This window comes from Rhipicephalus sanguineus, unplaced genomic scaffold (genome assembly GCF_013339695.2).
Source record: "Rhipicephalus sanguineus isolate Rsan-2018 unplaced genomic scaffold, BIME_Rsan_1.4 Seq434, whole genome shotgun sequence".
Classification (NCBI taxonomy): Eukaryota; Metazoa; Arthropoda; class Arachnida; order Ixodida; family Ixodidae; genus Rhipicephalus; species Rhipicephalus sanguineus.
This window is the reverse complement of record NW_023615248.1, coordinates 40791-63028: the sequence shown is the minus strand read 5'-3', so window position 1 is coordinate 63028 and position 22238 is coordinate 40791. Positions and strand designations below refer to the sequence as shown.

Genomic DNA, 22238 nt, shown 5'->3' with positions numbered 1-22238 from the left:
CGGGAGGAAGCGTCACTGGCTATTTGCGTGAAGTGGTTGATTCTTTCCGTTTTTTGTACACTCGCTTTTCAATGGAGTATTTGTGTTCTGTGACAAGAAAAACACTGTACAGAGATTTAGTTGATTCAATGTTGCCGATACCTTTGTACAGATCTGTAAACTGGGGAGGCCACGGAGACGATGTATTGAAACGGGTTAAAAAGATGCCAATTAGACCTTCTCAAAAAACGTTTTTCTTCAAGCTACATACAAACGCGCTACCCGTAAAAACATGGCTGGATGAAAAAGGCATAGATGTTCCATGGACTGTAAACTGCTTGCTTTGCAACAAACCAGAAACCATCGAACATGCTTTCGTCGACTGCTGGGATGCAATCTTCCACTGGGACGTCTTACAGCGGACCCTTAAAAAGAACTACCGATTACGCCTTTGGGAATTCGTTTTTACCAACAGATAATGCGGGGGGAGTTCCGTACGATATGTTTATGCTCCTTGGCCTCCACAGTCTGTGGAAAACGAGAATGGCAGTTAGACATGTTGATGTGGATGCCCGTTCGACGAGAGTCAACTTCATCGAAAGTATTGCGTATATTCGGGAAATATATCGTGCGCAGAGTGAACCACCGTGTGGGTGGAGATTCTTGATGAGTTAGTGAAACTTAAGAGATTTTAATAATGTAATGTTAGCCAAAGTGTGGTTGACATGTTTTAGCATGTACATATGTATTCCTTTGTTATGCATGCAGGCAATAAAGAAAAAAAAATCCGGCATGGTCTAGTGGCTAGGATACCTGGCTCTCACCCAGGAGGCCCGGGTTCGATTCCCGGTGTCGGAAATATTTTTTATTCGCTTTTTATTTATTCTTTATTTGAGCGTGTCGATTCGATATTTTTGCGCTTGCGGTCAAATGAGCAGGAGGCGTGCTTCACTCATGCTCGCTCTCCGGCATGGTCTAGTGGCTAGGATACCTGGCTCTCACCCAGGAGGCCCGGGTTCGATTCCCGGTGTCGGAAATATTTTTTATTCGCTTTTTTATTTATTCTTTATTTGAGCGTGTCGATTCGATATTTTTGCGCTTGCGGTCGAATGAGCAGGAGGCGTGCTTCACTCATGCTCGCTCTCCGGCATGGTCTAGTGGCTAGGCTACCTGGCTCTCACCCAGGAGGCCCGGGTTCGATTCCCGGTGTCGGAAATATTTTTTATTCGCTTTTTATTTATTCTTTATTTGAGCGTGTCGATTCGATATTTTTGCGCTTGCGGTCAAATGAGCAGGAGGCGTGCTTCACTCATGCTCGCTCTCCGGCATGGTCTAGTGGCTAGGATACCTGGCTCTCACCCAGGAGGCCCGGGTTCGATTCCCGGTGTCGGAAATATTTTTATTCGCTTTTTATTTATTCTTTATTTGAGCGTGTCGATTCGATATTTTTGCGCTTGCGGTCGAATGAGCAGGAGGCGTGCTTCACCCATCCTCGCTCTCCGGCATGGTCTAGTGGCTAGGATACTTGGCTCTCACCCAGGAGGCCCGGGTTCAATTCCCGGTGTCGGAAGTAATTTTTTATTCGCTTTTTATTCTTTATTTGAGCGTGTCGATTCGATATTTTTGCGCTTGCGGTCGAATGAGCAGGAGGCGTGCTTCACTCATCCTCGCGCTCCGGCATGGTCTAGTGGCTAGGATACCTGGCTCTCACCCAGGAGGCCCGGGTTCGATTCCCGGTGTCGGAAGTAATTTATTTATTCGCTTTTTATTTATTCTTTATTTGAGCGTGTCGATTCGATATTTTTGCGCTTGCGGTCGAATGAGCAGGAGGCGTGCTTCACTCATCCTCGCTCTCCGGCATGGTCTACGCAAGGCTCCTGAAAGGCATCAGCGTGGCGTTGACAGCGCACGTAGTACGAGGTAGGTGCCGTGCGGTCCGTTCGTTCTCACAAAAACATAACCATGGCGAATGACACTGCACTTCGTTTTGCAAACGTTAAATGTTCGAGGGCTGTGTTCCTGAAAGCGGCAGTATCAGCTTAGCCGGCTTTTCTTGAAAAGAATATTGATATAGCGGCAGTGCAGGAAACATAGATAGAACTCGAAGAGCAAACGGACCGCATGGTGCAACAGTTCCGCAATAGATACAATGTTTGTGTAGCGCATGCTGTTGGAACGTCAGCTGGCTGCGCCATTTTCGTTAGGAATGATTTGGGCATAATAGAAGAGAGGGTTGTTTCATGCCAAAGCGGAAGGCTGCTGCTTGTTGATTTTTCGTTGTCGGGCTTAGAGTGGCGTGTGTTATCGGTTTACGCTCCGCATACCGAGAATGAACGCTCGGCCTTCTTTGAAAGTGTACGCCAGTATTTTTAATGTTCAAGGAAAATAGTAATGCTTGGAGATTTCAATTGTGTGTGTTTTGCAGCAGACCGAGTGAAAAACCGCCCGGTACGAGATAAAAGCGCCCTTCTTTTAAGTACCCTTGTGCAAGAAGCTAATCTCGAAGACGTTGGTCACGTTCTATCGAGCGATGACGTGGCTGCCTTCACGCACTTTCAGGGGCAGAGCCATGCTAGGCTTGACAGAGCATATGTATCATTAGACCTTGTACAAAAGTGTGGCGATTATGGTGTGAAACATGTGTCGTTCAGCGATCATAGTCTCGTAATGTTCAGTGTAGGTAAAAGGCAACCCAAGTCGAAATTCAACTGGAAGACGTGGAAATTTAACAATGAGATACTGCAGAATGAATCATTCTGTGAATATGTGAAAGAAAAGCTGGATAAATTGGCCGGCACTAAGGAAGGCAACGTGCTGAAAATGTGGGAAATTTTCAACAGGAAGTTAAGATAAGAGCAATAGAGGAAGCCACTTTAGCTACGTATAACAAAAGGAAAAAAGAAAAAGAAATACAACGCGAGCTGAATTTTTTGTACTCAGTCGAAATGGAAAGCCCAGGAAGTAAAACCAAAGAAATAAAAGAACTGAAGAGTCAGCTGGAGCTTATCGATGAAGTTCAAAGGCGCAGGGTGTGGCTGGACGAAACGCCGACTAAACGTGCTCTATAAGACGAAAAGGCGTATGCGAGGCGGAATGAGATCAGGATGATTAGGTACGCGAACGAAATTACGAAAGAACCTCAACTATAGAGCGGGCATTCCTTGAGCATTATGGAGAAATATTCGGTACGGTAGAGAACGTTACGGAAGAGTTTAAAACAGAATTTCGACTAAACATGCCCCGATTAGAAGATAGTGTGCGAGAGCGCTTGGAATGGCCTTTAACCATTGGTGAAGTAAATTAGCTCGAGGCAAGTCGCCGGGCCCTGACGGACTCGGGGCAGGTTTTTATAAAGTCTTCAAAAGCGACATAAGCCAGCCGCTTTGAAAGTGTTATAATGAGGCCTACACGCAGAAGCAGGTTCCTCCGTCTTTTCGGACATCCCACGTGGTTCTTATACCGAAAACAGAGGATCCAGACAAATTGTTGAATGTGGACGCTTACCGTCCGATATCACTGATGAACGTCGATTACAAGATATTCACCAGGGTGCTCGGAAAGAGACTGCAGGGGGTGGTAACAAGTATTGTAGGACCGCATCAAACATGCGGCATCAAAGGGAGGTCAATATACACAAACATACTGCCAGAAGCATATTAGAATGCTGTGAAGAATTGGGCGAATGTGGAGCCATGTTGCAGCTCGACTTGCAAAAGGCTTTCGACCGGGTTGCTCATGAGATTCTTTTTTGCATACTTGAACACGTAAATGTAGGGCACCTAATCATAGATGCTGTAAAGATGTGTTACGAGGAATGCACTGCTCACCTCATAATAAACAAGCTTAGAGGTCACGAGAGCGTTTAACGTGCGGTCATCTGTGAGACAGGGGTGTTGTTTATCTCCCCTTTTATTCGCCATATACTTGGAACCGCTTTGTAGAAAGATAAACAGCAATAGCAAGGTAACTGGTTTTACACTGCAGTCCGCAGAAGTGAAAATACTTGCATACGCCGACGACATCGCGCTGTTTTGTCGCGATAAAGAAAGTGTGAAAACCGCGGTCGACGAGGCGCTTTTATATTGTAAGATGACAGGAAGAGCTGTCAACTTTGATAAATCTCGGGTTTCTGGATCGGAAGATGGAAGGACCCCCCCAGTAGGTTTGTAAATGTACAGTGGACCGTCACGCCAGCAAAATACCTAGGGGTTCCACTTGAACACTATCGAAACGCCGCGGATTACTGGAATGCAGAAAGTGAAAGGGTCCGCGAGAACACACTGAAGTGGGGAGGTCGTAATCTTTCCATGTTTGGCCGAGCGATGGTCTGCAATTTGTTTGTCGTTGCAAAAATATTTTACGTGCTTCATGCTTTGTGTATGTCAAGAGCTAACATGCAGAAATTACACAGAGTGCTCGCTGTTTTTGTGTGGGGATCAAGTTGGGAGCGAACAAGCCGCACTAACTTGTTTCGGTCTGTCGAAAATGGTGGGCTAGGTTTAGCACATTTGTTTATACGGCAGATTGTGTCAAGATTTCTTTACTCACGGGACGAAAAGAACCCATTTCTGTTGACAGTGCTTCAAGTAAGGCTTTGCGATGAACTACCAGAATTCATTGTGTCGTCGCGACGGTGTGTTATGGCAGAGTGCGAGGGTTCCTAAAAGAAATTGTCTGGGCTGTTCAATTCTTGAAGGTGCGGTTTTCTATGGAATACCTGAGTAATGTTCCGCGGAAGCGTCTGTACAAGGATTTACGAGACGTTATGCTACCCATGCCGTTGTATCGATCCATGTATTCTATAGGATCAGAGAGGAACGTGCTTAAAAGAGTGAAGCGAATGCCTGTGCGTGCATCGGTTAAGTCCTTCTTTTTCCAGCTGCACACGAACACATACCTGTGAAGACTTGGCTTGAGGAAAGAGGTATTTCCGTACCATGGTCTGCGAACTGTTCATTATGCAATAAGCCTGAGACAGTGGAACATGCATTCATAGAATGCTGGGACGCAGTTTTTCATTGGAATATTTTACAAAGGACTCTAAAGAAGGACCTGCCGATCACACCGTTCGGTATTCGTTTTCTGGCAACATAAATGAGGACACTGTACCGTATGACATGTTCACGCTGCTTTCCTTGCACTGCTTGTGGAAAAGCAGAGTGGATGTGAGGCACATGGAACTGAATCCTAGGCCAGTAAGGGAGCACTTCATTGAAAGTATGTGTTATATGAAAGAATTGTATAGCTTGCAACAAGATGAACCACCCTGGATGAATGTATTGAATGAACTTGTAAACTTGAAGCGCTTTTAACTCTGTGTCAGCCAGCATGAGCAGGCACTTTTATCGCCATTTATATGCCCTACTAATATGTATTCCTTGTGTTTGTAAGTTTTGCCAAGCCGGTAAAAAGAAAAAAAATCCGGCATGGTCTAGTGGCTAGGATACCTGGCTCTCACCCAGGAGGCCCGGGTTCGATTCCCGGTGTCGGAATATTTTTTTATTCGCTTTTTATTTATTCTTATTTAGCGTGTCGATTCGATATTTTTGCGCTTGCGGTCGAATGAGCAGGAGGCGTGCTTCACTCATGCTCGCTCTCCGGCATGGTCTAGTGGCTAGGATACCTGGCTCTCACCCAGGAGGCCCGGGTTCGATTCCCGGTGTCGGAAATATTTTTTTATTCGCTTTTTATTTATTCTTTATTTGAGCGTGTCGATTCGATATTTTTGCGCTCGCGGTCGAATGAGCTGGAGGCGTGCTTCACTCATCCTCGCTCTCCGGCATGGTCTAGTGGCTAGGATACCTGGCTCTCACCCAGGAGGCCCGGATTCGATTCCCGGTGTCGGAAATATTTCTTTTCGCTTTTTATTTATTCTTTATTTAAGCGTGTCGATTCGAGATTTTGCGCTTGCGGTCGAATGAGCAGGAGGCGTGCTTCAACTTTTCCTCGCTCGCCCGTCCGGCGCGTCAATACTTCAAAGAAAGCGTAACCCGTTTTGTTGAACAACAAAACTTCTTGAAGATGTTCCTGGTTGGTTAGATCGTGTAGAGCTTCTTTTGCAAATGAAGGAGGTTTAGAGCGTCTCATTAGTCCCAGTATGGCCTTCCTTTTTTTCCTGTCGATCCCTCTCCCTTTTACGCACCAGTGTTTGTATTGTAAATAGCGTTTCTTCTGTTTTGTTTGTTTCTTGTCAAAGCAGGCAATAAAGAAAAAAAAATCCGGCATGGTCTAGTGGCTAGGATACCTGGTCTTACCCAGGAGGCCCGGGTTTCGATTCCCGGTGCCGGAATATTTTTTTTTATTTGCTTTTTATTTATTCTTTATTTGAGCGTGTCGATTCGATATTTTTGCGATTGCGGTCGAATGAGCAGGAGGCGTGCTTCAATCATCCTCGCTCTCCGGCATGGTCTAGTGGCTAGGATACCTGGCTCTACACCAGGAGGCCCGGGTTCGCTTCCCGGTGTCGGAAATAGTTTTTTTTATTCGCTTTTTATTTATTCTTTATTTAAGCGTGTCGATTCGATATTTTTGCGCTTGCGGTAGAATGGAGCAGGAGGCGTGCTTCACTCATCCTCGCTCTCCGGCATGGTCTAGTGGCTAGGATACCTGGCTCTCACCCAGGAGGCCCGGGTTCGATTCCCGGTGTCGGAAATATTTTTTTTATTCGCTTTTTATTTATTCTTTATTGAGCGTGTCGATTCGATATTTTTGCGCTTGCGGTCGACATGAGCAGGAGGCGTGCTTCACTCATCCTCGCTCTCCGGCATGGTCTAGTGGCTAGGATACCTGGCTCTCACCCAGGAGGCCCGGGTTTCGATTCCCGGTGTCGGAAATATTTTAATAGCGATAGCAATTATATGGACAGTCTCGGCTGGATTTGCCGTCGCCGTCGCCGTCGCCGCCGTCATGCACCGTATATGTATAAGTATGTATATATATTAAAGGCCCCAAAGAAAAATAACTCGGAAAAATGCTTCCGAAGCGCGGAATCGAACCAGGGACCCCTTGCTCCGCAGCGAGCGGCGCTATCCACTACGCCACGAAACGCAGATCCTCCACGTAGCTAACGGCGAGCGTATATACACACCATTTAGCGCTGGACGACTCAGAGACAGCAGGCGATAATAAGCGTTTCTTCATTACCAGCGAGGTGGCGCTAGCAGCCCGACGGGCGCATTTAAAAGTCGTCGGCGCGCTCGCTCGCTTCCGCTGTCTGCTCGCGCGGTTTTCTCGTGGCGAGGGGTAGAGGAATGTTTCACGCTTTCACCGTGATGTCCGCGCTCATGTTACGGCGCGTACGAATGTCACTCGAGCTCAGGGACGCCGCAAAACGAACAACAAGAAGATGAGCGCGAACTATCAAGTGTCACAGCTCGACACTTGAAGCACGCTATAGTTTCCTTCGCTGCTTCGGCTGCCTTTGCAACAGAAGCGCTGTTCAAACTGAGAGTATCCATTGGCGAGCCTCACTTCGTATAGCATTAGTTCCTTGCTATCGCATTCATTGCTTCGCCCTTGCGGCGAAACTGTGACTTTTTTTTATTCGCTTTTTATTTATTCTTTATTTGAGCGTGTCGATTCGATATTTTTGCGCTTGCGGTCGAATGAGCAGGAGGCGTGACGACACAAAAAAGCTTTTAGAAGGCAAAATAACGGAAGGCGAAGTGGAACGCGCGATTGGTCATCTGAACCCTGGAAAGTCACCGGGACCCGATGGCCTAACCGCTGCGTGGTATAAGACGTTTAGAACAGAACTGTCCCCGGGGTTAGCTGAGCTGTTCAATGAGGCGTACGAACGGAAAACTCTGCCGCCCTCCTTTAGCAAAGCACATACGATATTAATTCCTAAAACGGACGAAGGGGAAAAACTTAAACTGGTGACATCGTATAGGCCCATATCGCTGACCAATGTCGACTACAAGATTTTTATGAAGGTTCTGGCAGCGCGACTTCAAGGTGTCATTAAAGAAATTGTTGGAGAGCACCAAACTTGTGGAATCAAAGGCAGAACTATTAGCTCAAACATTCACAAGATGCGGTGTGTGCTAGAGTGTTGTGACGAGGAGTTACTTGGCGTTGCTGTGCTCCAGATAGACCTGGAGAAAGCTTTTGATTGTGTTGCGCATGATATTTTGTTTGTCATCTTAGATCATATAATGTTGGTTCCATCATCAAGGAGGGAGTGGCCTTGGCGTACCAGAACTGCACAACACGTTTAATTGTTAATAAGTCTTTGGGGGCCCCCATTCACGTAATGCGTTCTGTGCGTCAAGGCTGCCCCCTCATTCCACTTTTGTTTTGTATTTACATCGAAGCGATGTGCTTAGCGATAACGGAAAACGAAAAAATACGTGGCTTCAGCTTGGCGGCAGTGGAAGTTAAGCTGCTGGCATATGCAGATGACATTGCGGTGTGTTGTACGAACAAAGAAAGTGTAGAGGAAACGATAAGTGTTGTGAAACATTTTGTAGCGTCACAGGGAGTCGCGTAAACTGGGGAAAATCCCTTGGGCTTTGGCACGGAAGGTGGCCTTCAAAGCCGGACCATTTTGCGAATGTGCACTGGACGGAAACACCGACAAAGTACCTCGGTGTTCCCCTGGAATGTTATAACGGCAGCGAGGAGTATTGGTCGCGTCAAACAAAAGAGACGAAGGAAAAAGCAGACAGGTGGAAAGGCATGAACCTGTCTGTTTTTGCTAGGGCTACTGTGTGCAACAGTTTTTTTCACTAAACTGTGGTATGTAATGCAGGTGCTACATTGTTCAAGGATCAACGTGCAAAGGCTGCACAGAGTGTTCGCAGTGTTTATATGGGGCTCGGAATGGGAAAGGTGCAGACGGACCAATTTGTTCAGGCGCGTGAAGGACGGGGGTCTCGGTTTGGCGCACCTATTTGTGAGACAATTAGTAAATATTTTTGTTTTTCCGTGACGTCAGGGATCCGTTTTTGCGTACGGTATGCCAGCTCAGGTTAGGCAGTGCCTTACCAGATCTTGTTTCACTACGGATAGCCGGCCCGTGACGTTGCGTGGCTATCTCAAGGAAGTGGTAGACAGTGTACGTTTTTTATCTGTTCGTTTTTCTTTGGATTATCTAGCAAGTGTTAGAAGAAAAGATTGTACAAAGATGTATGATATGGTTTTGCCAGTACCATTGTACAGGGCCATATACAGTGGAAGACCGGGACAAAATGTACTGAAGCGGGTGAGAAACATGCAGGTACCTACAGGGGTGAAAACATTTTTTTAAGTTACACACAGGAACACTATCAGTAAAGACTTTCACAGAGGAACGGGGCTTTTTTACACTATGGTGGTCACACTGCTTGATATGTAAGAAACCAGAAACAATAGACCATTTTTCTTGCATGTTGGGAAGGGGTACACTTTTGGGACATTTTGCAGAGGACAATAAAGAAGGATTTTCCACTGGATCCCCACGGGATAAGGTATCTCGCAGTAAAGAATGATGAGGGGGTCCCATTTGATGTAGTGACCGGTCTCCACTGCATATGGCGTGCGCGAATGGCCGGATACCACTCGACCCGGATGCAAAACCAGCAGCAATTTATTTCAGGCAAAGCATGTCTGCATTCATTGAGTGTAGTAAAATACAGGATATCGAGCCAGAATGGTTGTCAAGATTTGAACCTCTGGCAACCTTAAGTATTTTTAAGAGGACAACATCAGTCCAAATGGGACTGATGGCAATGCTTGTTCCTTTTCCTTTGTATTGTATTATGTGATGTGATATGACTGCCCTGTCAATGTCCAAGCCAGGCAATAAATAAATAAAAAAAATGAGCAGGAGGCGTGCTTCACTCATCCTCGCTCTCCGGCATGGTCTAGTGGATGTCAAGGTTTCCACGGTACGGGAAAATTTCATTGCAAGTATTGCACATGTTCGAGAAGTATATCGAGCACAAGACGAGCCCCCCGAGTGGGTGGCTATCCTAGATGACCTTGTAAACTTCAAACAATTTTAAGGTGACCATGTCATTTTAGTGTGACTACAATGTGTGATATATGCATGGTTTTATTGGCGTGTTGTCGAAGTAGGCAATAAAGAGAAAAAAAAATCCGGCATGGTCTAGTGGCTAGGATACCGGCTCTCACCCAGGAGGCCCGGGTTCGATTCCCGGTGTCGGAAGTAATTTTTTATTCGCTTTTTATTTATTCTTTATTTGAGCGTGTCGATTCGATATTTTTGCGCTTGCGGTCGAATGAGCAGGAGGCGTGCTTCACTCATGCTCGCTCTCCGGCATGGTCTAGTGGCTAGGATACCTGGCTCTCACCCAGGAGGCCCGGGTTCGATTCCCGGTGTCGGAAATATTTTTTATTCGCTTTTTATTATTCTTTATTTGAGCGTGTCGATTCGATATTTTTGCGCTTGCGGTCGAATGAGCAGGAGGCGTGCTTCACTCATCCTCGCTCTCCGGCATGGTCTAGTGGCTAGGATACCTGGCTCTCACCCAGGAGGCCCGGGTTCGATTCCCGGTGTCGGAAGTAATTTTTTATTCGCTTTTATTTATTCTTTATTTGAGCGCGTCGATTCGATATTTTTGCGCTTGCGGTCGAATGAGCAGGAGGCGTGCTTCACTCATCCTCGCTCTCCGGCATGGTCTAGTGGCTAGGATCCTGGCTCTCACCCAGGAGGCCCGGGTTCGATTCCGGTGTCGGGAAGTAATTTTTTTATTCGCTTTTTATTTATTCTTTATTTTGAGGCGTGTCGATTCGATATTTTTGCGCTTGCGGTCGAATGAGCAGGAGGCGTGCTTCACCATGCCTCGCTCTCCGGCCATGGTCTAGTGGCTAGGAATACCTGGCTCTCACCCAGGAGGCCCGGGTTTCGATTTCCCGGTGTCGGAAAATATTTTTTATTCGCTTTTTATTTTATTCTTTATTTAAGCGTGTCGATTCGATATTTTTGCGCTTAGCGGTCGAATTAGCAGGAGGCGTGCTTCACTCATCCTCGCTCTCCGGCATGGTCTAGTGGCTAGGATACCTGGCTCTCACCCAGGAGGCCCGGGTTCGATTCCCGGTGTCGGAAGTATTTTTTATTCGCTTTTTATTTATTCTTTATTTGAGCGTGTCGATTCGATATTTTTGCGCTTGCGGTCGAATGAGCAGGAGGCGTGCTTCACTCATGCTCGCTCTCCGGCATGGTCTAGTGGCTAGGCTACCTGGCTCTCACCCAGGAGGCCCGGGTTCGATTCCCGGTGTCGGAAAGTAATCTTTTTCTCGCTTTTTATTTATTCTTTATTTAAGCGTGTCGATTCGATATTTTTGCGCTTGCGGTCGATATGAGCAGGAGGCGTGCTTCACTCATGCTCGCTCTCCGGATGGTCTAGTGGCTAGGATACCTGGCTCTCACCCAGGAGGCCCGGGTTCGATTCCCGGGTCGAAACGTTTTTTTTTCTATTCGTTTTTATTATTCTTTATTTGAGCGTGTCGATTCAATATTTTTGCGCTTGCGGTCGAATGAGCAGGAGGGCGTGCTTCACTCATTCCTCGCTCTCCGGCATGGTCTACGCAAGGCTCCTGCAAGCATCAGCGTGGCTTGACAGCGCACGTAGTACGAGGTAGGTGCCGTGCGGTCCGTTCGTTCTCACAAAACATAACCATGGCGAATGACACTGCACTTCGTTTTGCAAACGTTAAATGTTCGAGGGCTGTGTTCCAGAAGCGGCAGTATCAGCTTAGCCGGCTTTTCTTGGAAAAGAATATTGATATAGTGGCAAGTGCAGGAACAAGATAGAACTCGAAGAGCAAACGGACCGCATGGTGCAACAGTTCCGCAATAGATACAATGTTTGTGTAGCGCATGCTGTTGTAACGTCAGCTGGCTGCGCAATTTTCGTTACGGAATGACTTGGGCATAGAAGAGAGGGTTGTTTCATGCCAAAACGGAAGGCTGCTGCTTGTTGATTTTTCATTGTCGGGCTTAGAGTGGCGTGTGTTATCGGTTTACGCGCCGAATACCGAGAATGAACGCTCGGCCTCTTTGAAAGTGTACGCCAGTATTTTGAATGTTCAAGGAAAATAGTAATGCTTGGAGATTTCAATTGTGTGTGTTTGCAGCAGGACCGAGTGAAAACCGCCCGGTACGAGATAAAAGCGCCCTTCTTTTAAGTACCCTTGTGCAAGAGCTAATCTCGAAGACGTTGGTCACGTTCTATCGAGCGATGACGTGGCTGCCTTCACGCACTTCAGGGGCAGAGCCATGCTAGGCTTGACAGAGCATAGTATCATTAGACCTTGTACAAAAGTGTGGCGATTATGGTGTGAAACATGTGTCGTTCAGCGATCATAGTCTCGTAATGTTCAGTGTAGGTAAAAGGCAACCCAGTCGAAATTCAACTGGAAGACGTGGAAATTTAACAATGAGATACTGCAGAATGAATCATTCTGTGAATATGTGAAGAAAAGCTGGATAAATTGGCCGGCACTAAGGAAGGCAACGTGCTGAAAATGTGGGAAATTTTCAAACAGGAAGTTAAGATAAGAGCAATAGAGGAAGCCACTTTAGCTACGTATAACAAAAGGAAAAAGAAAAAGAAATACAACGCGAGCTGAATTTTTTGTACTCAGTCGAAATGGAAAGCCCAGGAAGTAAAACCAAAGAAATAAAAGAACTGAAGAGTCAGCTGGAGCTTATCGATGAAGTTCAAAGGCGCAGGGTGTGGCTGGACGAAACGCCGACTAAACGTGCTCTATAAGACGAAAAGGCGTATGCGAGGCGGAATGAGATCAGGATGATTAGGTACGCGAACGAAATTACGAAAGAACCTCAACTAATAGAGCGGCATTCCTTGAGCATTATGGAGAAATATTCGGTACGGTAGAGAACGTTACGGAAGAGTTTAAAACAGAATTTCGACTAAACATGCCCCGATTAGAAGATAGTGTGCGAGAGCGCTTGGAATGGCCTTTAACCATTGGTGAAGTAAATTAGCTCGAGGCAAGTCGCCGGGCCCTGACGGACTCGGGGCAGGTTTTTATAAAGTCTTCAAAAGCGACATAAGCCAGCCGCTTTTAAAGTGTTTAATGAGGCCTACACGCAGAAGCAGGTTCCTCCGTCTTTTCGGACATCCCACGTGGTTCTTATACCGAAAACAGAGGATCCAGACAAATTGTTGAATGTGGACGCTTACCGTCCGATATCACTGATGAACGTCGATTACAAGATATTCACCAGGGTGCTCGGAAAGAGACTGCAGGGGGTGGTAACAAGTATTGTAGGACCGCATCAAACATGCGGCATCAAAGGGAGGTCAATATACACAAACATACCGCCAGAAGCATATTAGAATGCTGTGAAGATTGGGCGAATGTGGAGCCATGTTGCAGCTGGACTTGCAAAAGGCTTTCGACCGGGTTGCTCATGAGATTCTTTTTTGCACACTTGAACACGTAAATGTAGGGCACCTAATCATAGATGCTGTAAAGATGTGTTACGAGGAATGCACTGCTCACCTCATAATAAACAAGCTTAGAGGTCACGAGAGCGTTTAACGTGCGGTCATCTGTGAGACAGGGATGTTGTTTATCTCCCCTTTTATTCGCCATATACTTGGAACCGCTTTGTAAAGATAACAGCAATAGCAAGGTAACTGGTTTTACACTGCAGTCCGCAGAAGTGAAAATACTTGCATACGCCGACGACATCGCGCTGTTTTGTCGCGATAAAGAAAGTGTGAAAACCGCGGTCGACGAGGCGCTTTTATATTGTAAGATGACAGGAAGAGCTCAACTTTGATAAATCTTCGGGTTTCTGGATCGGAAGATGGAAGGACCCCCCCCCCAGTAGGTTTGTAAATGTACAGTGGACCGTCACGCCAGCAAAATACCTAGGGGTTCCACTTGAACACTATATCGAAACGCCGCGGATTACTGGAATGCAGAAACTGAAAGGGTCCACGAGAACACTGAAGTGGGGAGGTCGTAATCTTTCCATTTGGCCGAGCGATGGTCTGCAATTTGTTTGTCGTTGCAAAATATTTTACGTGCTTCATGCTTTGTGTATGTCAAGAGCTAACATGCAGAAATTACACAGAGTGCTCGCTGTTTTTGTGTGGGGATCAAGTTGGGAGCGAACAAGCCGCACTAATTAACTTGTTTCGGTCTGTCGAAAATGGTGGGCTAGGTTTAGCACATTTGTTTATACGGCAGATTGTGTCAAGATTTCTTTACTTACGGGACCAAAAGAACCCATTTCTGTTGACAGTGCTTCAAGTAAGGCTTTGCGATAAACTACCAGAATTCATTGTGTCGTCGCGACGGTGTGTTTATGGCAGAGTGCGAGGGTTCTAAAAGAAATTGTCTGGGCTTTCAATTCTTGAAGGTGCGGTTTTCTATGGAATACCTCAGTAATGTTCCGCGGAAGCGTCTGTACAAGGATTTACGAGACGTTATGCTACCCATGCCGTTGTGTCGATCCATGTATTCTATAGGATCAGAGAGGAACGTGCTTAAAAGAGTGAAGCGAATGCCTGTGCGTGCATCGGTTAAGTCCTTCTTTTTCCAGCTGCACACGAACACATTACCTGTGAAGACTTGGCTTGAGGAAAGAGGTATTTCCATACCATGGTCTGTGAACTGTTCATTATGCAATAAGCCTGAGACAGTGGAACATGCATTCATAGAATGCTGGGACGCGGTTTTTCATTGGGATATTTTACAAAGGACTCTAAAGAAGGACCTGCCGATCAGTACGTTCGGTATTCGTTTTCTGGCAACATTAAATGAGGACACTGTACCGTATGACAGTTCACGCTGCTTCCTGTACACTGCTTGTGGAAAAGCAGAATGGATGTGAGGCACATGGAACTGAATCCTAGGCCAGTAAGGGAGCACTTCATTGACAGCATGTGTTATATGAAAGAATTGTATAGCTCAACGAGATGAACCACCCTGGATGAATGTATTGAATGAACTTGTAAATTTGAAGCGCTTTTAACTCTGTGTCAGCCAGCATGAGGCAGGCACTTTTATCGCCATTTATATGCCCTACTAATATGTATTCCTTGGTTGTAAGTTTTGCCAAGCCGGTAATAAAGAAAAAAAAATCCGGCATGGTCTAGTGGCTAGGAACTGGCTCTCACCCAGGAGGCCCGGGTTCGATGCCCGTGTCGGAAATATTTTTATTTCGCTTTTATTTATTCCTTTATTTGACGCGTGTCGATTCCGATATTTTTGGCTTGCGGTCAATGAGCAGGAGGCGTGTGCTTCACTCACTGCTCCGCTCTCCGGCATGGTCTAGTGGCTAGGATACCTGGCTCTCACCCAGGAGGCCCGGGTTCGATTTCCCGGTGTCGGAAACTATTTTTTATATTCGCTTTTTATTTATTATTTATTTGAAGCCGTGTCGATTCGATATATTTTGCGCTTGCGGTCGAATGAGCAGGAGGCGTGCTGCACTCATCCTCGCTCTCCGGGCCATGGTCTAGTGGATTTCCACTTCCGGCCGCCACGGGGTGACGGACGTGTTTTCATGGGCTCGAACGAGCCAGTGCTTGCGGCACAGTTTAGCCGCGGAAAACAGGGACGCTATGGAAGATAACCAGGATTATCAAGTACTTGCTGCCACATCTGCCGAAAGGTCCGTTATTGTTTTGAACACAGTATTTTTGCACGGTGACCTACAAGCGGACCGTACCGAGTCGAGGACTACAGGGATGCCCTTGCTCAATTGGAATTGCTACCTGAGGTGAAGCCTTAGGTGCATTTCAAATGAATCATGTGTGGGCCGTGACGTTCAAAAGTCGTGAAGGTATGCAAAAGTTGTTAGCTGCCGGACATATTAATGTGAAAAACAGAAAGTGCCTGGTGGTAGACCCAAACAACAGGAGGTTCGAGTGAAGATACACTGGGTACTCCACAATGTAACAAATGAGACATTCGTCGTGTGCCTTCGAGCCGTATGGCGAAGTCCCAGAAGTGAATAGGGAACGCTGGCGCGTGTCGGGTGTGTCAGAGAAAGGTTCGACAACGCGTGTGCTAAGCCTGAAGCTAAAGACAGGGTCACAATTGAAGACGTTTCCCCACCAAGTACGTGTCGCCGGAGAACTGCTCTCGTTCTGTAATTCCTGGAAAGGCCCCCCCTTGTTTGCGATGCCAAGGAAAAGGTCACATCCGCCGTGACTGCCGAATCCCTCGATGCAGCGGTGCCGACGGTTTGGCACGACGAGCCCAGTGTGTGCCTACGTATGCGAACATAACGGACCAGCGGAAAAGCAAAGAGCTTCTGAAAATTTCATGGACGAAGCTGAAAGCCGAAGAAGCAGCAGCGATGGCGCCGGAGAGAAACCCAAAAAAGCCGGAAACGCCCCCCAGTACGACGGTGAAACAGAGTGTTGATAGCGAGCGACCAAGGAAGTCGAAAGAACCGTCAGCAGAACCAAAAAGTGAGGCACCCCATATAACACGACCGAAAATCGTGTGGTAGAAGCGGCTGCGCCGTGCGACCCCTTCGAAAGATGAGAGGTGTAGCCATGGAAGGCATCGCATCGATGTCCGCCAACCGGGGCATAACGAAACCTTCGAAGACTCGGACCTTCCTAAGGATTGCAAGCGGCGCCCTCCGCACCCTAAATCGGCTCTGATGCGACGAATGTCGTTCAAGCCGAAACCGAACATTCCTCCTGACGGACGACCAGAGGCGAAACCGCCGAGCTAAAGGCGGGGCCTCGCTTCCCTTGTGCAAGCCAGCGACATGCCTCCTCTAAAACAAAGACGTTTAGACCCTGCTGCGGAGTCCAGCCACCGGACATCTGTTGAGAGGGAAGACACGGGGCAGCTGGATGATGCCGGACTGTGAATTGCCTCAGCACGGTGAACCCTCTTATACATCTCTGCGCTCCGAGGTAAACGCTGTGCGATCTAAGTGCTCCTCACAAATTAAGAACGGAAAGCTTGCCGTGTCCTTACGAATCGCCACTTTGAATGTACGCGGACTAGCAGCCAAGAAGCGTCAAAGTCAAATTAATCGTCTCTTTCTCGAAAATAACTTAGATCTGGCAGCTGTGCAAGAAACCAAGATTGAAAGTGAGGAGCACACGGATCGTATGGTGGAAACTTTTCGAAGACACTATAATGTTTGTGTGAGCCACTCAAAAGGTACATCCGGGGGCTGCGCAATTTATATAAGAAACAACGTAGGCATTGAAAGTGAAAAAGTTGTAGCGTCAGAGGAGGGGCGCTTGATTGTGCTTGACTTTTTGTATTCTGGAAAGGAATGGCGTGTTATTTGTATTTATGCACCAAACACTGATAATGAACGTGTTGTATTGTTTGAAAGAGTAGAACAGTTTCTGAAATGTGAAAAATGCCTTATCATGCTAGGTGATTTTAACTGTGTTTGCATGGCTGAAGATAGAACTAGAAGTGTGCCTGCACGAGATAAAAGTGAGCGACTACTCATTTCGCTGCTGGAAGAATATTACATGGAAGATTTAGGATACCTACTTTCAAAAGTAGGCCGTCCTACTTTCACGCATTACCAACCCGGAAGCTGTGCTAGGCTGGATAGGATATACGCTACGGTCTCTCTTGCCAAAGAGTGTGTTAACCTCGAAGTTAAACACGTATCTTTTAGCGACCATAGCCTTGTAACAGCCACACTTGGAACCAATTTAAAAAAGAGCCGGTTCAACTGGGAACTATGGAAGTTCAACGTGAAACTCTTAGAAGACGAAACATTTACACAAAGTGTAAAACAAAGAATCGAAGACATGGTATCGACAAAACACACGGATGGATAGCGGAGTGGGAAAACTTTAAAAACGCGGTCAAATGACTGCGATTGAAAGGGAAGCATACTTTATCAGAAAGAAAAGACTAAAGAGAAAGAACTTCAATGTCAGCTCAATTATCTTATGTGCATGGAAAGTGCAAATCCCGGCTTATATACAAAAGAAATACGCGAGGTAAAAACAAGCTTGAACTTATCGCAACAGAGAAGTACAAAGCAGCAGTGATAAGAGCACGAGCTGAAAAGATATGGATGGGTGAAACGCCCAACAAGCGTGCGCTGTGCGACGAAATAAGATATTCAGTCAAAAATGAAATACGCCAGATTCATTATCACAATGAAGTGACGTGTGAAAAGAGTAAAATCGAAGATGCATTTGTAGAATACTACAGTGAGTTATTCATGAATAAAACGAACCATGCAGCTGGTTCTAAAGCTGCGATCATTAATTTAATGCCAAAGCTGAAAATGACATCAAAACGCGAATGGAGCTGCCAATAAGTGTGAACGAAGTGAGAAACGCTATTAAGGAACTGGCCGTAGGGAAAACTCCTGGACCCGATGGATTAGGGGCCGCCTTTTACAAAACGTTTATTGAAGAGATTAGTCCAATTTTGCACGAGGTGATCAGTGAGGCGTACGAAAACAAAGCGTTGCCTCCCTCCTTTCTATCTGCTCATATGGTCCTAATACCAAAGACAGATAATCCAGACAAACTAATGTCAGTAGGAGCTTACCGCCCAATAACTCTTACAAACGTAGACTATAAAATATATACAAAAGTTTTAGCCAAACGATTACAAAGCGTTGTCAAGCTGCTCGTAGGACCGCATCAGACGTGCGGCATAAAGGGTCGCTTCTATTTGTACCAATGTGCATGTAGCCCGCAGCGTTTTAGACTGTTGTGCAATGCCGTGTCGGGGACGGGTTGCTATGCTTCCAACTTGATCTTGCTAAGGCGTTTGACCGTGTCGCGCACGAATTCTTTTTTCTTTGCTTGAACACGTCAACCTTGGAAAAGTAATGCTGGAAGGTTTAAAGATGGCTTACAGTAATTGTACAGTGCGAATAATTGTAACTAAGAACCTTACAAGAAGCATTGAACGTCAGGTCATCCATAAAACAAGGCTGTGCGCTGTCTTCTCTGCTTTTTGCGCTATACCTTGAACCTTTCTGTCTCAGCTTAATTAACAACAGCAAAATTAATGGCTTCGTGCTTCAAACGCAACACGTCAAAGTTCTCGCATATGCTGATGACGTTGGTGTTTTCTGCACTGATCGCAAAAGCATAGAAGAGACTATAAGCGTCACCAAAGCATTCTGCGAACAGACAGGATGTGCGATAAACTGGGAGAAGAGCGTCGGTTTCTGGCACGGCACGTGGGACGTTAAGCCGCAATCATTCGCGAGCATCAAATGGTCCAACACACCCTCTGCGTATTTAGGTGTACCCTTGGAACATTACAACCAGACAGGAGATTACTGGGATGACCTGACGTCAAAGGTGAAGGAAAAGTTGGTGGATGGCAAGGCCGTGAATTGTCAATGTTCGCGCGTGCGAGTGCTTGCAATGTTTTCCTGATTGCAAAAGTGTGGTATGTGCTACAGTTTCTGTCAATGTCTCGCGTAAATGTGCAAAAATTGCACCGTATTTTTGCGGTTTTCATTTGGGGCTCAAACTGGGAAAGAGTCAGCAGAACAAATCTATTTCGTTCACTGAAAGACGGGGGCCTTGGTCTTTCACATCTGTTCATCAGACAAATTGTGTCGCGGTTTGTGTTTTTACGGGACCAGAAAGACCCGTTTTTGAGAACCGTTATGCATGTGAAGTTAAAAAATGCCATTCCTGATTTTGTTGTGTCTAGTGCAGCTGCAATTGACGGCGGTATAAAAGGCTACCTCAAAGAAGTGGTGATGGCATTCAGGATACTTCAAACACGATTTTCACTCGAGTATTTGAGTCTTGTATCAAGAAAAAAGCTGTACAAAGACCTGATCACTGTAATGATGCCCACACCATTATATAGATCACTAAATCATAAAGGCCCCGGGCAAGACGTGCTAAAAAGAGTTAAAAAAATGACCGTTAAAGGATCTATAAAATCGTTTTTCTTTAAAGTACACACGAACACATTGCCTGTGAAAACATGGCTTAAAGACAAAGGCATATTTATACCGTGGACGACAAACTGCACCCTGTGTAACAAACCGGAGACGATCGAACACACATTCATTGACTGCTGGGATCCAATATTTTTTGGGATGTGTTACAAAGAACCCTGAAGAAAGAGCTACCGATAACACCACATGGAATACGTTATCTTTCAGTGCAGAATGAGTGTGGTGTTCCATACGACATGATAATGTTATTGGGGCTTTACAGCCTCTGGATCACACGCATGGCCGTGAGGCATATGGATTCTAAAGCCAAATCGACACGGGAAAACTTTATTGAATGTGCAATGTATGTGCGCGACACATTTCGAACATTGGATGAACCTCCAGATTGTATGGAGGTATTTGATGAATTGGTGAAAATGAAATGTTTTAATCCATCACAATGGTCGAGTAGACCAATGTGGTTTTTATACCAATGTATTGCTTTATTTCTGAATAAAAAGGTTAATAAAAAAAAAAAAAAAAAAAAAAAACCGGCATGGTCTAGTGGCTAGGATAACTGGCTCTCACCAGGAGCCCGGGTTCGATTCCCGGTGTCGAAAATATTTTTATTCGCTTTTATTTATTCTTTTATTTGAGCGTGTCGATTTCGATATTTTTGCGCTTGCGGTCGAATGAGCAGGAGGCGTGGCTTCACTCATCCTCGCTCTCCGGCATGGTCTAGTGGCTAGGATACCTGGCTCTCACCCAGAGGCCCGGTCCGATTCCCGGTGTCGGAAATATTTTTTTATCGCTTTTTATTTATTCTTTATTTGAGCGTGTCGATTCGATATTTTTGCGCTTGCGGTCGAATGAGCAGGAGGCGTGCTTCACTCGTCCTCGCTCTCCGGCATGGTCTAGTGGCTAGGATACCTGGCTCTCACCCAGGAGGCCCGGGTTCGATTCCCGGTGTCGGAAATATTTTTTTATTCGCTTTTTATTGATTCTTTATTTGAGCGTGTCGATTCGATATTTTTGCGCTTGCGGTCGAATGAGCAGGAGGCGAGCTTCACTCATCCCGCTCTCCGGCATGGTCTAGTGGCTAGGATATTTGGCTCTCACCCAGGAGGCCCGGGTTCGATTCCCGGTGTCGGAAATATTTTTTTTATTCGCTTTTTATTTATTCTTTATTTGAGCGTGTCGATTCGATATTTTTGCGCTCGCGGTCGAATGAGCAGGAGGCGTGCTTCACTCATCCTCGCTCTCCGGCATGGTCTAGTGGCTAGGATACCTGGCTCTCACCCAGGAGGCCCGCGTTCGATTCCCGGTGTCGGAAATATTTTTTTTATTCGCTTTTTATTGATTCTTTATTTGAGCGTGTCGATTCGATATTTTTGCGCTTGCGGTCGAATGAGCAGGAGGCGAGCTTCACTCATCCTCGCTCTCCGGCATGGTCTAGTGGCTAGGATATTTGGCTCTCACCCAGGAGGCCCGGGTTCGATTCCCGGTGTCGGAAATATTTTTTTATTCGCTTTTTATTGATTCTTTATTTGAGCGTGTCGATTCGATATTTTTGCGCTCGCGGTCGAATGAGCAGGAGGCGTGCTTCACTCATCCTCGCTCTCCGGCATGGTCTAGTGGCTAGGATACCTGGCTCTCACCCAGGAGGCCCGGGTTCGATTCCCGGTGTCGGAAATATTTTTTTTTATTCGCTTTCTATTGATTCTTTATTTGAGCGTGTCGATTCGATATTTTTGCGCTTGCGGTCGAATGAGCAGGAGGCGTGCTTCACTCATCCTCGCTCTCCGGCATGGTCTAGTGGCTAGGATATTTGGCTCTCACCCAGGAGGCCCGGGTTCGATTCCCGGTGTCGGAAGGGTTTTTTTAGTCACAGTTTATTTATTCCTTATATGACCGTGTCGATTCGATACTTTTGCGCTTGCGGTCGAATGAGCAGGAGGCGTGCTTCACTCATCCTCGCTCTCCGGCATGGTCTAGTGGCTAGGATACCTGGCTCTCACCAGGAGGCCCGGGTTCGATTCCCGGTGTCGGAATATTTTTTTATTCGCTTTTTATTTATTCTTTATATGAGCGTGGCGAGTCGATATTTTTGCGCTTGCGATCGAATGAGCAGGAGGCGTGCTTCACTCATCCTCGCTCTCCGGCATGGTCTAGTGGCTAGGATATTTGGCTCTCACCCAGGAGGCCGGGTTCGATTCCCGGTGTCGGAAGGGTTTTTTTAGTCACAGTTTATTTATTCCTTATATGACCGTGTCGATTCGATACTTTTGCGCTTGCGGTCGAATGAGCAGGAGGCGTGCTTCACTCATCCTCGCTCTCCGGCATGGTCTAGTGGCTAGGATACCTGACTCTCACCCAGGAGGCCCGGGTTCGATTCCCGGTGTCGGAA

General features: G+C 46.4%; 26 non-coding genes across 26 annotated transcripts; all 26 read left to right on the top strand.

Annotated features, from left to right (window-relative positions):
- The first annotated feature begins 765 nt into the window (after positions 1-765).
- Positions 766-837, top strand: Trnae-cuc (transfer RNA glutamic acid (anticodon CUC)). Its single transcript has one exon. It is a non-coding gene; the product is annotated as a tRNA-Glu (tRNA).
- Positions 838-943: 106 nt separating this feature from the next.
- Positions 944-1015, top strand: Trnae-cuc (transfer RNA glutamic acid (anticodon CUC)). The gene has a single exon. It is a non-coding gene; the product is annotated as a tRNA-Glu (tRNA).
- Positions 1016-1122: 107 nt separating this feature from the next.
- Trnae-cuc (transfer RNA glutamic acid (anticodon CUC)) lies at positions 1123-1194 on the top strand. The gene has a single exon. It is a non-coding gene; the product is annotated as a tRNA-Glu (tRNA).
- Positions 1195-1300: 106 nt separating this feature from the next.
- Positions 1301-1372, top strand: Trnae-cuc (transfer RNA glutamic acid (anticodon CUC)). The gene has a single exon. It is a non-coding gene; the product is annotated as a tRNA-Glu (tRNA).
- A 105-nt stretch (positions 1373-1477) lies between these two features.
- Positions 1478-1549, top strand: Trnae-cuc (transfer RNA glutamic acid (anticodon CUC)). The gene has a single exon. It is a non-coding gene; the product is annotated as a tRNA-Glu (tRNA).
- A 103-nt stretch (positions 1550-1652) lies between these two features.
- Trnae-cuc (transfer RNA glutamic acid (anticodon CUC)) lies at positions 1653-1724 on the top strand. The gene has a single exon. It is a non-coding gene; the product is annotated as a tRNA-Glu (tRNA).
- Positions 1725-5399: 3675 nt separating this feature from the next.
- Trnae-cuc (transfer RNA glutamic acid (anticodon CUC)) lies at positions 5400-5471 on the top strand. Its single transcript has one exon. It is a non-coding gene; the product is annotated as a tRNA-Glu (tRNA).
- Positions 5472-5575: 104 nt separating this feature from the next.
- Trnae-cuc (transfer RNA glutamic acid (anticodon CUC)) lies at positions 5576-5647 on the top strand. The gene has a single exon. It is a non-coding gene; the product is annotated as a tRNA-Glu (tRNA).
- A 107-nt stretch (positions 5648-5754) lies between these two features.
- Positions 5755-5826, top strand: Trnae-cuc (transfer RNA glutamic acid (anticodon CUC)). Its single transcript has one exon. It is a non-coding gene; the product is annotated as a tRNA-Glu (tRNA).
- Positions 5827-6558: 732 nt separating this feature from the next.
- Trnae-cuc (transfer RNA glutamic acid (anticodon CUC)) lies at positions 6559-6630 on the top strand. Its single transcript has one exon. It is a non-coding gene; the product is annotated as a tRNA-Glu (tRNA).
- Positions 6631-6738: 108 nt separating this feature from the next.
- Trnae-cuc (transfer RNA glutamic acid (anticodon CUC)) lies at positions 6739-6811 on the top strand. The gene has a single exon. It is a non-coding gene; the product is annotated as a tRNA-Glu (tRNA).
- Positions 6812-10058: 3247 nt separating this feature from the next.
- On the top strand, positions 10059-10129 carry Trnae-cuc (transfer RNA glutamic acid (anticodon CUC)). The gene has a single exon. It is a non-coding gene; the product is annotated as a tRNA-Glu (tRNA).
- Positions 10130-10236: 107 nt separating this feature from the next.
- Positions 10237-10308, top strand: Trnae-cuc (transfer RNA glutamic acid (anticodon CUC)). The gene has a single exon. It is a non-coding gene; the product is annotated as a tRNA-Glu (tRNA).
- Positions 10309-10413: 105 nt separating this feature from the next.
- Positions 10414-10485, top strand: Trnae-cuc (transfer RNA glutamic acid (anticodon CUC)). Its single transcript has one exon. It is a non-coding gene; the product is annotated as a tRNA-Glu (tRNA).
- Positions 10486-10957: 472 nt separating this feature from the next.
- Positions 10958-11029, top strand: Trnae-cuc (transfer RNA glutamic acid (anticodon CUC)). Its single transcript has one exon. It is a non-coding gene; the product is annotated as a tRNA-Glu (tRNA).
- Positions 11030-11135: 106 nt separating this feature from the next.
- Positions 11136-11207, top strand: Trnae-cuc (transfer RNA glutamic acid (anticodon CUC)). The gene has a single exon. It is a non-coding gene; the product is annotated as a tRNA-Glu (tRNA).
- Positions 11208-11319: 112 nt separating this feature from the next.
- Trnae-cuc (transfer RNA glutamic acid (anticodon CUC)) lies at positions 11320-11388 on the top strand. The gene has a single exon. It is a non-coding gene; the product is annotated as a tRNA-Glu (tRNA).
- Positions 11389-15226: 3838 nt separating this feature from the next.
- On the top strand, positions 15227-15299 carry Trnae-cuc (transfer RNA glutamic acid (anticodon CUC)). The gene has a single exon. It is a non-coding gene; the product is annotated as a tRNA-Glu (tRNA).
- A 5435-nt stretch (positions 15300-20734) lies between these two features.
- Positions 20735-20806, top strand: Trnae-cuc (transfer RNA glutamic acid (anticodon CUC)). Its single transcript has one exon. It is a non-coding gene; the product is annotated as a tRNA-Glu (tRNA).
- Positions 20807-20912: 106 nt separating this feature from the next.
- On the top strand, positions 20913-20984 carry Trnae-cuc (transfer RNA glutamic acid (anticodon CUC)). Its single transcript has one exon. It is a non-coding gene; the product is annotated as a tRNA-Glu (tRNA).
- A 108-nt stretch (positions 20985-21092) lies between these two features.
- On the top strand, positions 21093-21164 carry Trnae-cuc (transfer RNA glutamic acid (anticodon CUC)). Its single transcript has one exon. It is a non-coding gene; the product is annotated as a tRNA-Glu (tRNA).
- A 108-nt stretch (positions 21165-21272) lies between these two features.
- Trnae-cuc (transfer RNA glutamic acid (anticodon CUC)) lies at positions 21273-21344 on the top strand. The gene has a single exon. It is a non-coding gene; the product is annotated as a tRNA-Glu (tRNA).
- A 107-nt stretch (positions 21345-21451) lies between these two features.
- Positions 21452-21523, top strand: Trnae-cuc (transfer RNA glutamic acid (anticodon CUC)). The gene has a single exon. It is a non-coding gene; the product is annotated as a tRNA-Glu (tRNA).
- A 109-nt stretch (positions 21524-21632) lies between these two features.
- Trnae-cuc (transfer RNA glutamic acid (anticodon CUC)) lies at positions 21633-21704 on the top strand. Its single transcript has one exon. It is a non-coding gene; the product is annotated as a tRNA-Glu (tRNA).
- A 284-nt stretch (positions 21705-21988) lies between these two features.
- Trnae-cuc (transfer RNA glutamic acid (anticodon CUC)) lies at positions 21989-22059 on the top strand. The gene has a single exon. It is a non-coding gene; the product is annotated as a tRNA-Glu (tRNA).
- A 107-nt stretch (positions 22060-22166) lies between these two features.
- Positions 22167-22238, top strand: Trnae-cuc (transfer RNA glutamic acid (anticodon CUC)). The gene has a single exon. It is a non-coding gene; the product is annotated as a tRNA-Glu (tRNA).